Source organism: Parasteatoda tepidariorum, chromosome 10 (genome assembly GCF_043381705.1).
Source record: "Parasteatoda tepidariorum isolate YZ-2023 chromosome 10, CAS_Ptep_4.0, whole genome shotgun sequence".
Classification (NCBI taxonomy): domain Eukaryota; kingdom Metazoa; phylum Arthropoda; class Arachnida; order Araneae; family Theridiidae; genus Parasteatoda; species Parasteatoda tepidariorum.
In genome coordinates, this window is record NC_092213.1 from 28,857,081 (window position 1) to 28,866,660 (window position 9,580).

A 9,580-nucleotide genomic window follows, 5' to 3' on the forward strand; every position below is an offset into this window, starting at 1 on the left:
AAAGAATATAATTGTTTTTTTTTTATTTCATAACAGGCATTATATTTTTGTCCTCATTTGATTCCATATATACTTAATAATTAAGTAGTTTGTTTTTATGTTTTCATTTCACAAATCACAGTGCAACAATGTTTAATTAATCACTTTTATGGTTTCTAATATCAAAACTTAAATTGGTTTATATTTTAACTATTAAAAAATCATTTTGAATTTGAGTATGTAAAGTGTCTGGATGATGAAAATCTAGTAAAATTTAAATATTTTAGGATACATTGATAAGTTTCAATTTTGTCAAAAAAAATTCTGCTCTTGTTGCCCAACAATTACATTACTCTACAAATTATTCTTTTGTTTCTCATTTTAATTATCTTTGGTTTCTTATTTTTTTAAATTGATTTTTCATATCAATCTAAATTTTTATTTAATACTTTACACTTAGAAGTTGACCAAGTTGATTATTACTTTGAATTTGAGTATGTAAAGTGTCTGGATGATGAAAATCTAGTAAAATGTAAATGTTTTAGGATACATTGATAAGTTTCAATTTTGTCAAAACACATTCTGCTCTTGTTGCCCAACAATTACATTACTAGTATAAAAATTATTCTTTAGTTTCTCATTTTTATTATCTTTGGTTTCTTATTTTTTAAAATTGATTTTTCATATCAAACTAAATTTTTATTTAATACTTTACTCTTAAAAGTAGGCCAAGTTGATTATTATTTTATTAATTAAGCTATCATAAACAAAAACGATTGTTAATTTTGTTGCTACGTATGCTGCCCATTTTTTTTTTATCTTAATGCTAAAACTCTAAATGACACAATTTCAAAAACTTATCATAAGCAGACATGTAGTACATAAATAAAAATTCATATCATATTTTTTGAAGTTTATTCAGTGTTTGTGTAATTAACTTATAGTACTTTTAGACTAAGTTTAATCTTGCATCAAAATTGAAACTTTGCTTATTCTGAAGTACGGCAATAAATTTCAGTTGATTAGTTTTAAAGTGCTGCTTTAAAATAATCTTGCTGCAATTCTGTCTTGAAAATATTTAAATTGCAGCAAAGTTTTTCTTTTCGCCATTTCACTTTTAATTTTTTTTTATTTATTGTAAATTAGTTTTGTGATAATAAAATTTGTATAAATTTTATTCTTGCATTTATGAAATTAAACACCTTTTTTGGTGTTACAACTTCAATGATGTGGTTAACTGTAATGGTGTAATTGTATGAATTGTAAAAATCGGGAGGGGGGTTCTGTGTTATAGAAATGTTGGACAATTGTATTTTTGTAGTTTGCACACAGAAATTAGTCTTAGAGGTCATTTCCATATGATGACGCTTGTTACATGTGTTATACTATTTACATGAGAAAAACTACATCTAAAATGAAGTAGTTTTTGTTTTGTTTCCCAATACAAGCTCGAGAATTAATTTAAAAAAAAGTTTCAACATATTGAAAAATACTCTTGTACATACAAAAAAGTGTTAAAAATCAAAATTAACATCAAAAAAAAATACTTGTGCCTAATTTTAGTGTTAATTACTAGGATTGATAATAGGTTAATAAGGCAATTTTTTTTTTTTTTTTAGTTCCAAGTTTTATTTACAACTTTAATGTTTTTAGATAAAATTTTGGAAAATCATATGGTAGATTAAGCATTCCCTGTAAAATAAATATTCCATTCAAACCCTTTTAGTTAGAATTCCGGATTTCTAAATTAGGAAGCATTTTTATTTACATAAAAATTAATGTTTAAATCAAAACACACTTAATATTTAAGTTAATCATAAAATACCAATTGAATATTTCCTTATGTGTTATTCATCTTAATCTAGTCTTTAAAAGTTCCTGCAAAAACCAGTAAAAATGGTTTCTTAATTATTTCACTTTTTTTTATGCGGTATTTATATCATAACAGTTTACAAAAAATCTATATTAGTTCAAATAGTGTTAAATGCTGAATTGATGTGCAGACAACAATCAAATATTTCCAGTAATTTGCGTCTGTAAATAAATACCTCAGGTTTCTCCCTTCAATTTAATGTCTAATTCTAACATTTTGTACTAACAAACATAATACAACAATATACTAAATTATCTTTTTAGCTGGCCTGTAGAAATTATTTGTGCTATTTACAACATTAGTTTGATATGTGTTTTCCATTTTTAAATCTTTTTATTTATATTTGAGGTTGATGAACAAATTTTACTGGATTAAAATTATTTTTAAAAAAAATGCCCTTTAATATGAAATTAAAAATTTAATTTTATCCCTTTAAATTGCATAGACCCTATAATCTAAATTATGATGAATTAATATTTTTGTTGACTAAAATCTTAATTGAGCGTGTATTTTAAACAAATAAGCTTTCAAATTTATTGTCTAATGTAGCAATTTATAATCAGAAAGTATCAATGTTTCAGATTGTATTGTGATATTTCTTCAATTTAACTAATTTACATTGGTCAATATTTTCGTTACTAAAATTAAATTAATCCCTAATGTCAACATTTCCTAATATTTTGCAATATTTCACCTTTTTAATTAATTTACACTAGTCAATATTTTCTTTACCCAAATAAAATTAATCTACCTACACGATAATATTTGCAATGTTATTTCATTCGATATTTATTAATGCCAATTCTATCTGGTAAAGCTAATGATATCATGTTTGACATTTATCATTCATGTTATTTCAATATATATCGCCCACCTGTATTAATTTGTGTAGATCTGAATTTTACTTAATGCTTATGATTAAAATTACTACAGTTTAGAAAGCCTTCCAACCTGGTTTCTTGCTATGATGCTACAAATGTACCAGAAAAACTTTTTCATCACCTAATATGTATATATTTCTTTTTTAAACAGTCCCTTTTCTATAAACATTTTATCGAATTGGATTAATACAGATTTAAAATTCTATTTTAATTTTCAATGAAAATTAACAATATATATTTAAACATTTTTTTGTGCATGCCTGATCATATTAGTTTTGAAAAAATGCCTGATCATATTAGTTTTTCAAATTTATAACTTAATTCTTAATTAATTAAGTTAATTGTTAAATTAAAATTTTTAAATTTATATTAGTTATATAGGAAAACTTTATACTCATATATTATTTGTTTTATATTTCCTACTTAATTCTGACAAAGGTAACTTGAATGTAACAAAAGGGAATGAATGCATTATTTTTTAATTTGTTTTTTTATCAATGAAAAATATGTGTATTTTTACCACATATATGTTCTTAATCTTGTAACATCTTCAATCACTTTTTGTCACTATCATTTACATTAACTCCTTATGTCATTGTAGATATTGTAAAAGAATACTTTGTTTAAAAAAATATTAGTTGAAACTCAACTTAAATTATTGAATTAAACTGTAAAGATTGTATTACGTTGATTTATTTGTGACATTTCAATGCATGAAATGTCTTAATCGTATCCTGAAAATGTAGATCGTGTCTGGACAGGATCGAAGAGATGCCATCCATTACGTGAAGAAGATATATCCAGTTTTATTGAGTAACAATGAGCTAAGGAATAGCTAAGCACATCTATGAGCTTAGCTACTCGATCTAATGAGCAATAAAATAAAATGTAGTGTAATTTTAGGTATGATATAGGGAAATAGAATGTAAATTGGAAGAAATCTTGTACAATATTTAAAGAAATAATTGCTACATAAACGTACATAGACCTATGTAATGTCGCTTTTCAAGGACCAAATTAAAACAGCAGGTTTGAAAAAACTGTGTTGTGTTTTTATTTATAAATATGCAGGGTTGGGATTTCTTTTGGAAGAAACCTACTTCTGAACAAACACTTGGAAAAAACCTCAGCCTAATAAATTAAATTTAGCCTAATAAAATTTCGGTAACATAATAGCAGGAGTTTAAAAAAATTTCACTTTTTTTTTAAAAAAATAACAACTATACTATATTCACTTTAGTTTTATATAAAATTTTAAAATCTATATAGCATATAATCTAACTGTTTTAAGCATTCATACAGAGCAGTATTTGATTATGGAAATTAGTTTGCTATGTATTACAATTATGAACACAATATGCAAATTGTTTTTGTAGTTTATAATTTTTATTTTTGTAATTATTTGTATGTGCTTTGTTAATTTAACTATATTAATAACACTTGATTTAGGCTTTGACATTTCACACTTAGGATGATCAGAAACTTAGGAGATGGTTCAGAATCATATGAATTTAGTGCCGAATTTTACTTCTGTTTCTGGACAATAAGCACTGATCAAACGAAGTTCCTTTAAAATTTAAGTCCTTATTAATTTTGTTTTAAAAATTAATCAATTTTCTATTGATAAGTTTGTATTTAATATTATTGTACTTAAAGTAAAATAGTTGCAAAATTTATTTATTTTTAATAATGGCTTTGAAACATTAATATTTTCATACACAGAAGCCAAGTCTAACAATTCGTAATTTTTAAAAAAAACTTCAAATTTAAGTTTGTGATGTAACTAATATTACCTTTACACACTGTCCCAAAGAGCATAAGTAAAATCAGGAATCCAGAATAGAGATTTATATTAATAACTGATAATTTTTAATAATTTTGATTCACTTTCTTTAAAAAAAAAATTTCATTCTTACTAAAAATAACTCAAAGTTATTAATTTCTTCGCTACTTTTTTATTTTTTTCAATGAGCTATTTATACAAAAAATTCTTTCAATGCTAGTTTAGATAGAGACTTTTAATTGTCTTATATATAATTCTACATATTACATACTTATCTTTTGCAAATTTTCTATCTTTGCTAAAAACAGATACTCAAAGTTATTAACTTCTTCGCCATTTTTTTTTCATTTCAATGAGTTATACAAAAATTCCTTCAATACTAGTTTAGATGGAAGAATTCTTAAATATCTTACACATAAATTATCGATACGTATAGTAATTTCATTTAAAAGAGTCTTTTAATAACTATCGTTTTTTAAACTTTTTTTTTACCTGAATTGGTTTTAGTTCGTTTTTTATCGTATGGAACAATTTAAGTAGAAAATAAAATTTCTGAGTGAGTTTTTCAAAGTGTTATATTATTGGATACTAGGAATACCTCTAAAACAAAATGTTTATGACATAGTATTTAAGAATTTTCTTTCAATTAATGGATCAGACATATAATTTTTAGGGCATAATAAATAAATACACACATTAGTTGTTTTTTTTTAACAAGAGTATATTAAAAGTCTTGCATTAATACAAGAATACTAATACACTTCGGTTAAATCAAATCTTTTTTTAAAAAATTAATCATTCATGATGAAAATTGTATTAGCTACATATAACATTCTACTTTTTAGTTTCTTGAGCACATACTTTTNCACTTTCCCTGAATTTTTTTTTTCGTAAGCTGTAAAACAAACATAAAATATACTGGGGACATGAAAATGACTGTTTTTGTGAGAATGACCCATATAATCCTTTAAAAAAATTAAAATTATAAAATAAATATGAATGTAAGAATATTAAGAAACTTTAATTTGATTTTGTACTTGGAGGGGCTCACTCAACTCTTCTCGATGTTTCTTCGGCAACCAAACAGGTTTAATGATTTTAGTTTAACTTCCTCAGATGTTCTTCTTTGAATTTCGATAATTTTCATGCTTTTTTAATCGCTTATGCAATCATTGATTCCATATTGATGCCCTTAATAAGTGTACTTCATTTATTAGAAAGATTTAATAAAATATATATAAAGGGCTGTCGTTACGGAACATCCAGAATATTTAGTTACGGAAGATATAATCCTCTTGCAGAATTTCACTCTTTTCTTTACCGGTAAGTATGCAAGCACCGTGCGTTCCGTCCGGGGATAAAAATTTTAGCATTACAATATTGATTTTAACAATTTTAAATGTTTTATTTTACCCTACACTAATACGAAATGACGAACTTAACACTCCTATTCAAAGGAATTAATCTTGTTAAGCAGCACCTATGTTGTCCTGTTAATCAGCAACCTGCTCACCTACCACTCAGCAACCTGCAACCTGCCACTCAGCAACCTGCTATTGTCCGCTGGGGCAAATTTTGAAAATAGGACATTTTTCAAAATTTAAATTTTAAAAAAAAAATTTTGTTTTCTGTCCAGTTTCAAAATTCTATATACTCTCTATCTCGTACAGTTACTGTAGTTGTATTTTTTATGTTGTTGTTGTTCATTTACGTCGCGCTAGAGCTGCACAATGGGCTATTGGCGACGGTCTGGGAAACATCCCTGAGGATGATCCGAAGACAAGCCATCACAATTTTGATCCACTGCAGAGGGGGTGGCACCCCCGCTTCGGTAGCCCGACGACCTGCACGCGAAGTCGATCACTTTTCAGTAGAACAGTATAACGAGGACCAATACCGCACACCCTCGGTCCCTACCCAGGCTGATCCACTATATTTTTTATGAGTCATCATGAAACTACGATTTCTTTCAAAGACCACCGAAAAGAAATTTCTAAAAAATATATTTACTTTTTAAAAAATATACTTGAATACTATTATTCAATATTAACACAATGAAGAAAAAAAATCAAAATTTGTTAGCTGACATTTATGTTTATAAGTTTAAATGATTTAATTTTCCATTCATGCATTACTTTCTAAATGTAATGCGCAGTTCTTGTTTAATAATTTTAATATTTACTAAAAAATTCTGATTTTTGTTTTAGTTAACAACCTTAAGTTAATTTCATGTAAAATATTCTGAGTGAAGAGGAGGCTATTTTTGAAAATTCTTAGAAAAGTAAAATTTTTTAAAGGAATTTTTTTTTTAATTCAAGTCTAAGTTTTTCTAATCTTAGCAAATATTTTATTTATTTATTTGTTGTTGTTAATTTACGTCGCACTAGAGCTGCACATTGGACAATTGGCGACGGTCTGGGAAACATCCCGAAGGATGATCCGAAGACATGCCATCACAATTTTGATCCTCTGCGGAGGGGATGGCACCCCCGCTTCGGTAGCCCGACGACCTGCGCGCGAAGTCGAGCACTTTACGGTAGCACAGTTTAACGAGGACCAATACCGCACACCCTCGGTCCCTACGCAGACTGATCCAAGTGGTCACCCACCCGCACACTGACCGTAGCCAGTGATGCTTGACTTCGGTGATCTGCTGGGAGCCGTGTCTTAACGATCAGTCCACTGCAGGACTCGAGTACATGCGATATACGTACTTGTGCTCATAAAATCTATGGAATCGAAAGTCTCGTGGTCGGTCTTAAAGCAGTACCTTGGGTACAAGAATCTGGAGAAAACTTTGTAATTATATCCTTTTCTTTCTTTTTTTCTTGATTAAAAAGTATATTCATCGTGAAAAGTAATTAGTAAGAAAAGGATTAAAGTAGCAGATCAATATTATGTGCAAAACAGTATTTCTAAAATTAACCTTCTTATCAATATTTTGACTGTTTTTAGTTGTGATTTATGGCCTTTTAAACCGTACATTAATAACTGTATTTTTTGATAAATTTGTTTGTAGATATATCTACAAAAAATTTACTTACGACATTAAAAAATTATGCTTTTAATAAGTCTTGTGCAGCGAATCTAATAAAAATATAAGCATTTTAAAAATACTATCACTTTTCAATGTTTATGATTTACACGCAAAAACGTTAGAACGATATCTTTATTTTTTTTTAAGTACTGGCGATCGAAATGGGCTCTAGGGTGGTGTAGAACAAAACTCTATGGCAATTTCTGTCTTAATTAGGAAGCTATATAGAACTAAAAACTACATTGATTATAATTCTAAAAGAGAGCGTCGTTGATATTAAGAAAGGGAAAATATCGTAGAGGAGGAGATGTAAGGGTTAAGACATGATGGATCCCGTCTTCTCCCCGAATAGCGTATTCGAGTGTTGCGATCTCGAATAGTTATAATGCAATCCGATTTTCATAACTATAATCCTTGTCCCCCTCCCAACTTTGAGACTAAATCGATGCTTTTCCCGCTACATTTAAGTCACTTTCGATTGGCTGGGTAAACTGTCGCCATTTTGTTGACTAGCTTAAACGGTGAAGTATTGATATAACTGAACGGTGAAGTATTATTGCGCTGCAATGATACTTCACTGTTCAGTTATTTTAATTTCCCTTTTATTTATTTTTTTGTATCATATTTTTAAATTTATAATGACTGGTTTGTGTACATTTGGGTGTTCAAATAAATCAAATTTAGGCTTTAAATTATATCGTTTACCTGTTGAATATCGCATTAAAAAACAACGGAAAATATGGCTGTATTGAGTTGGTAGAGATAAATGGAATCCAAATGAAAGCAGCAGATTGTGTGTGTTAGGCAAGTTTGAAATTTATTTATTCATTTGTTACAAATTTTGTGTGATATTATTTATTAACTGTGTGTAGAGCAAATAGAAATAAAAAGGGATTACAAATATTGTTTTTAACTTAAATAATTGTTTCGTTAGAAAGCTTTACAAATAGATTTTAATAGCATTTAAATATTTGAGTGGTATGTTTCCAGAATTAAAAGTAAACTAGCGTAAAATATTAGATATTTTTTGAACGAATAAATTTGAAATTTCTACGTTTTAATAGGAAGATCTAATTCCCATTTGAACTTTTAGTTTTAGTTTCTTTATTTTTTATTATTCGCGATCGCAACACTCGAATACGCCATCTGGGGAGAGACCGGTTTCATGCCTTTAGCCCTTCTCCCTTCCCTCACCTCCTCTTTTCAGTTGTATAGGAATGTACTACGATAATTTCCTTTTTCTTAATATTTTTCCTTTTTATTTAATAAAAATGTTTTTTAAAATTTCGATGACACTTTTCTTTAGAACTATGTTTAATGTAGTTTTCAGTTCCATATAGTTTTTCAAGTTAAAAGATTTTAATCTATGTGAAAATCAAGAGAGAAACTAACGTACTTCCTTCCTCTATGACTTTCCACACGCTAATGGGGAAAGCATGTGAAGTGTTGCCATAGGAAAAGAGTTCTGCTCTACGCCACCTGCAGCCCATTTCGATTGCCAATTTTAAATATATTCTTCATTATGGATGGTGTTTTCTACACTAGGGAACGCTGCAAGCTCGGTACCGCCTAAATTTCCGGGTTACTGTTTCCGTTGTTTTTTAAAGCTATTTGGCATCGATGTGTTTTGAGATTCTTGCAAACAATGTATTTGATTACTTTACGTGTGTTTACAATGCTAACAATACTGGTGTTTACAATGCTAAAAGTGTTAACACTAACGTAAGATGGTGCACAGCTTGCAACAAGAAGAAACAGTAATAAACTTATGGAAAGAGGCCATATCAAGGCTGCCAAAAAAGAGAGTTATTCAAAATCTAGCAACCATGTCACCTTTTTTAACAATATATCTCTAAAAAACTAAAACAAATTTTCACTTCAAACTCACCAGAATTACATATTAACATTAATATCTTATGAAATATGGCAGATTTGAGCTCAGAAATTATCTAATTTATTTCTTTTATTGAAAACGAAATTATCCGTTTGAAAACATCACCTATCAGAATAACATGTAGTAATCAGCT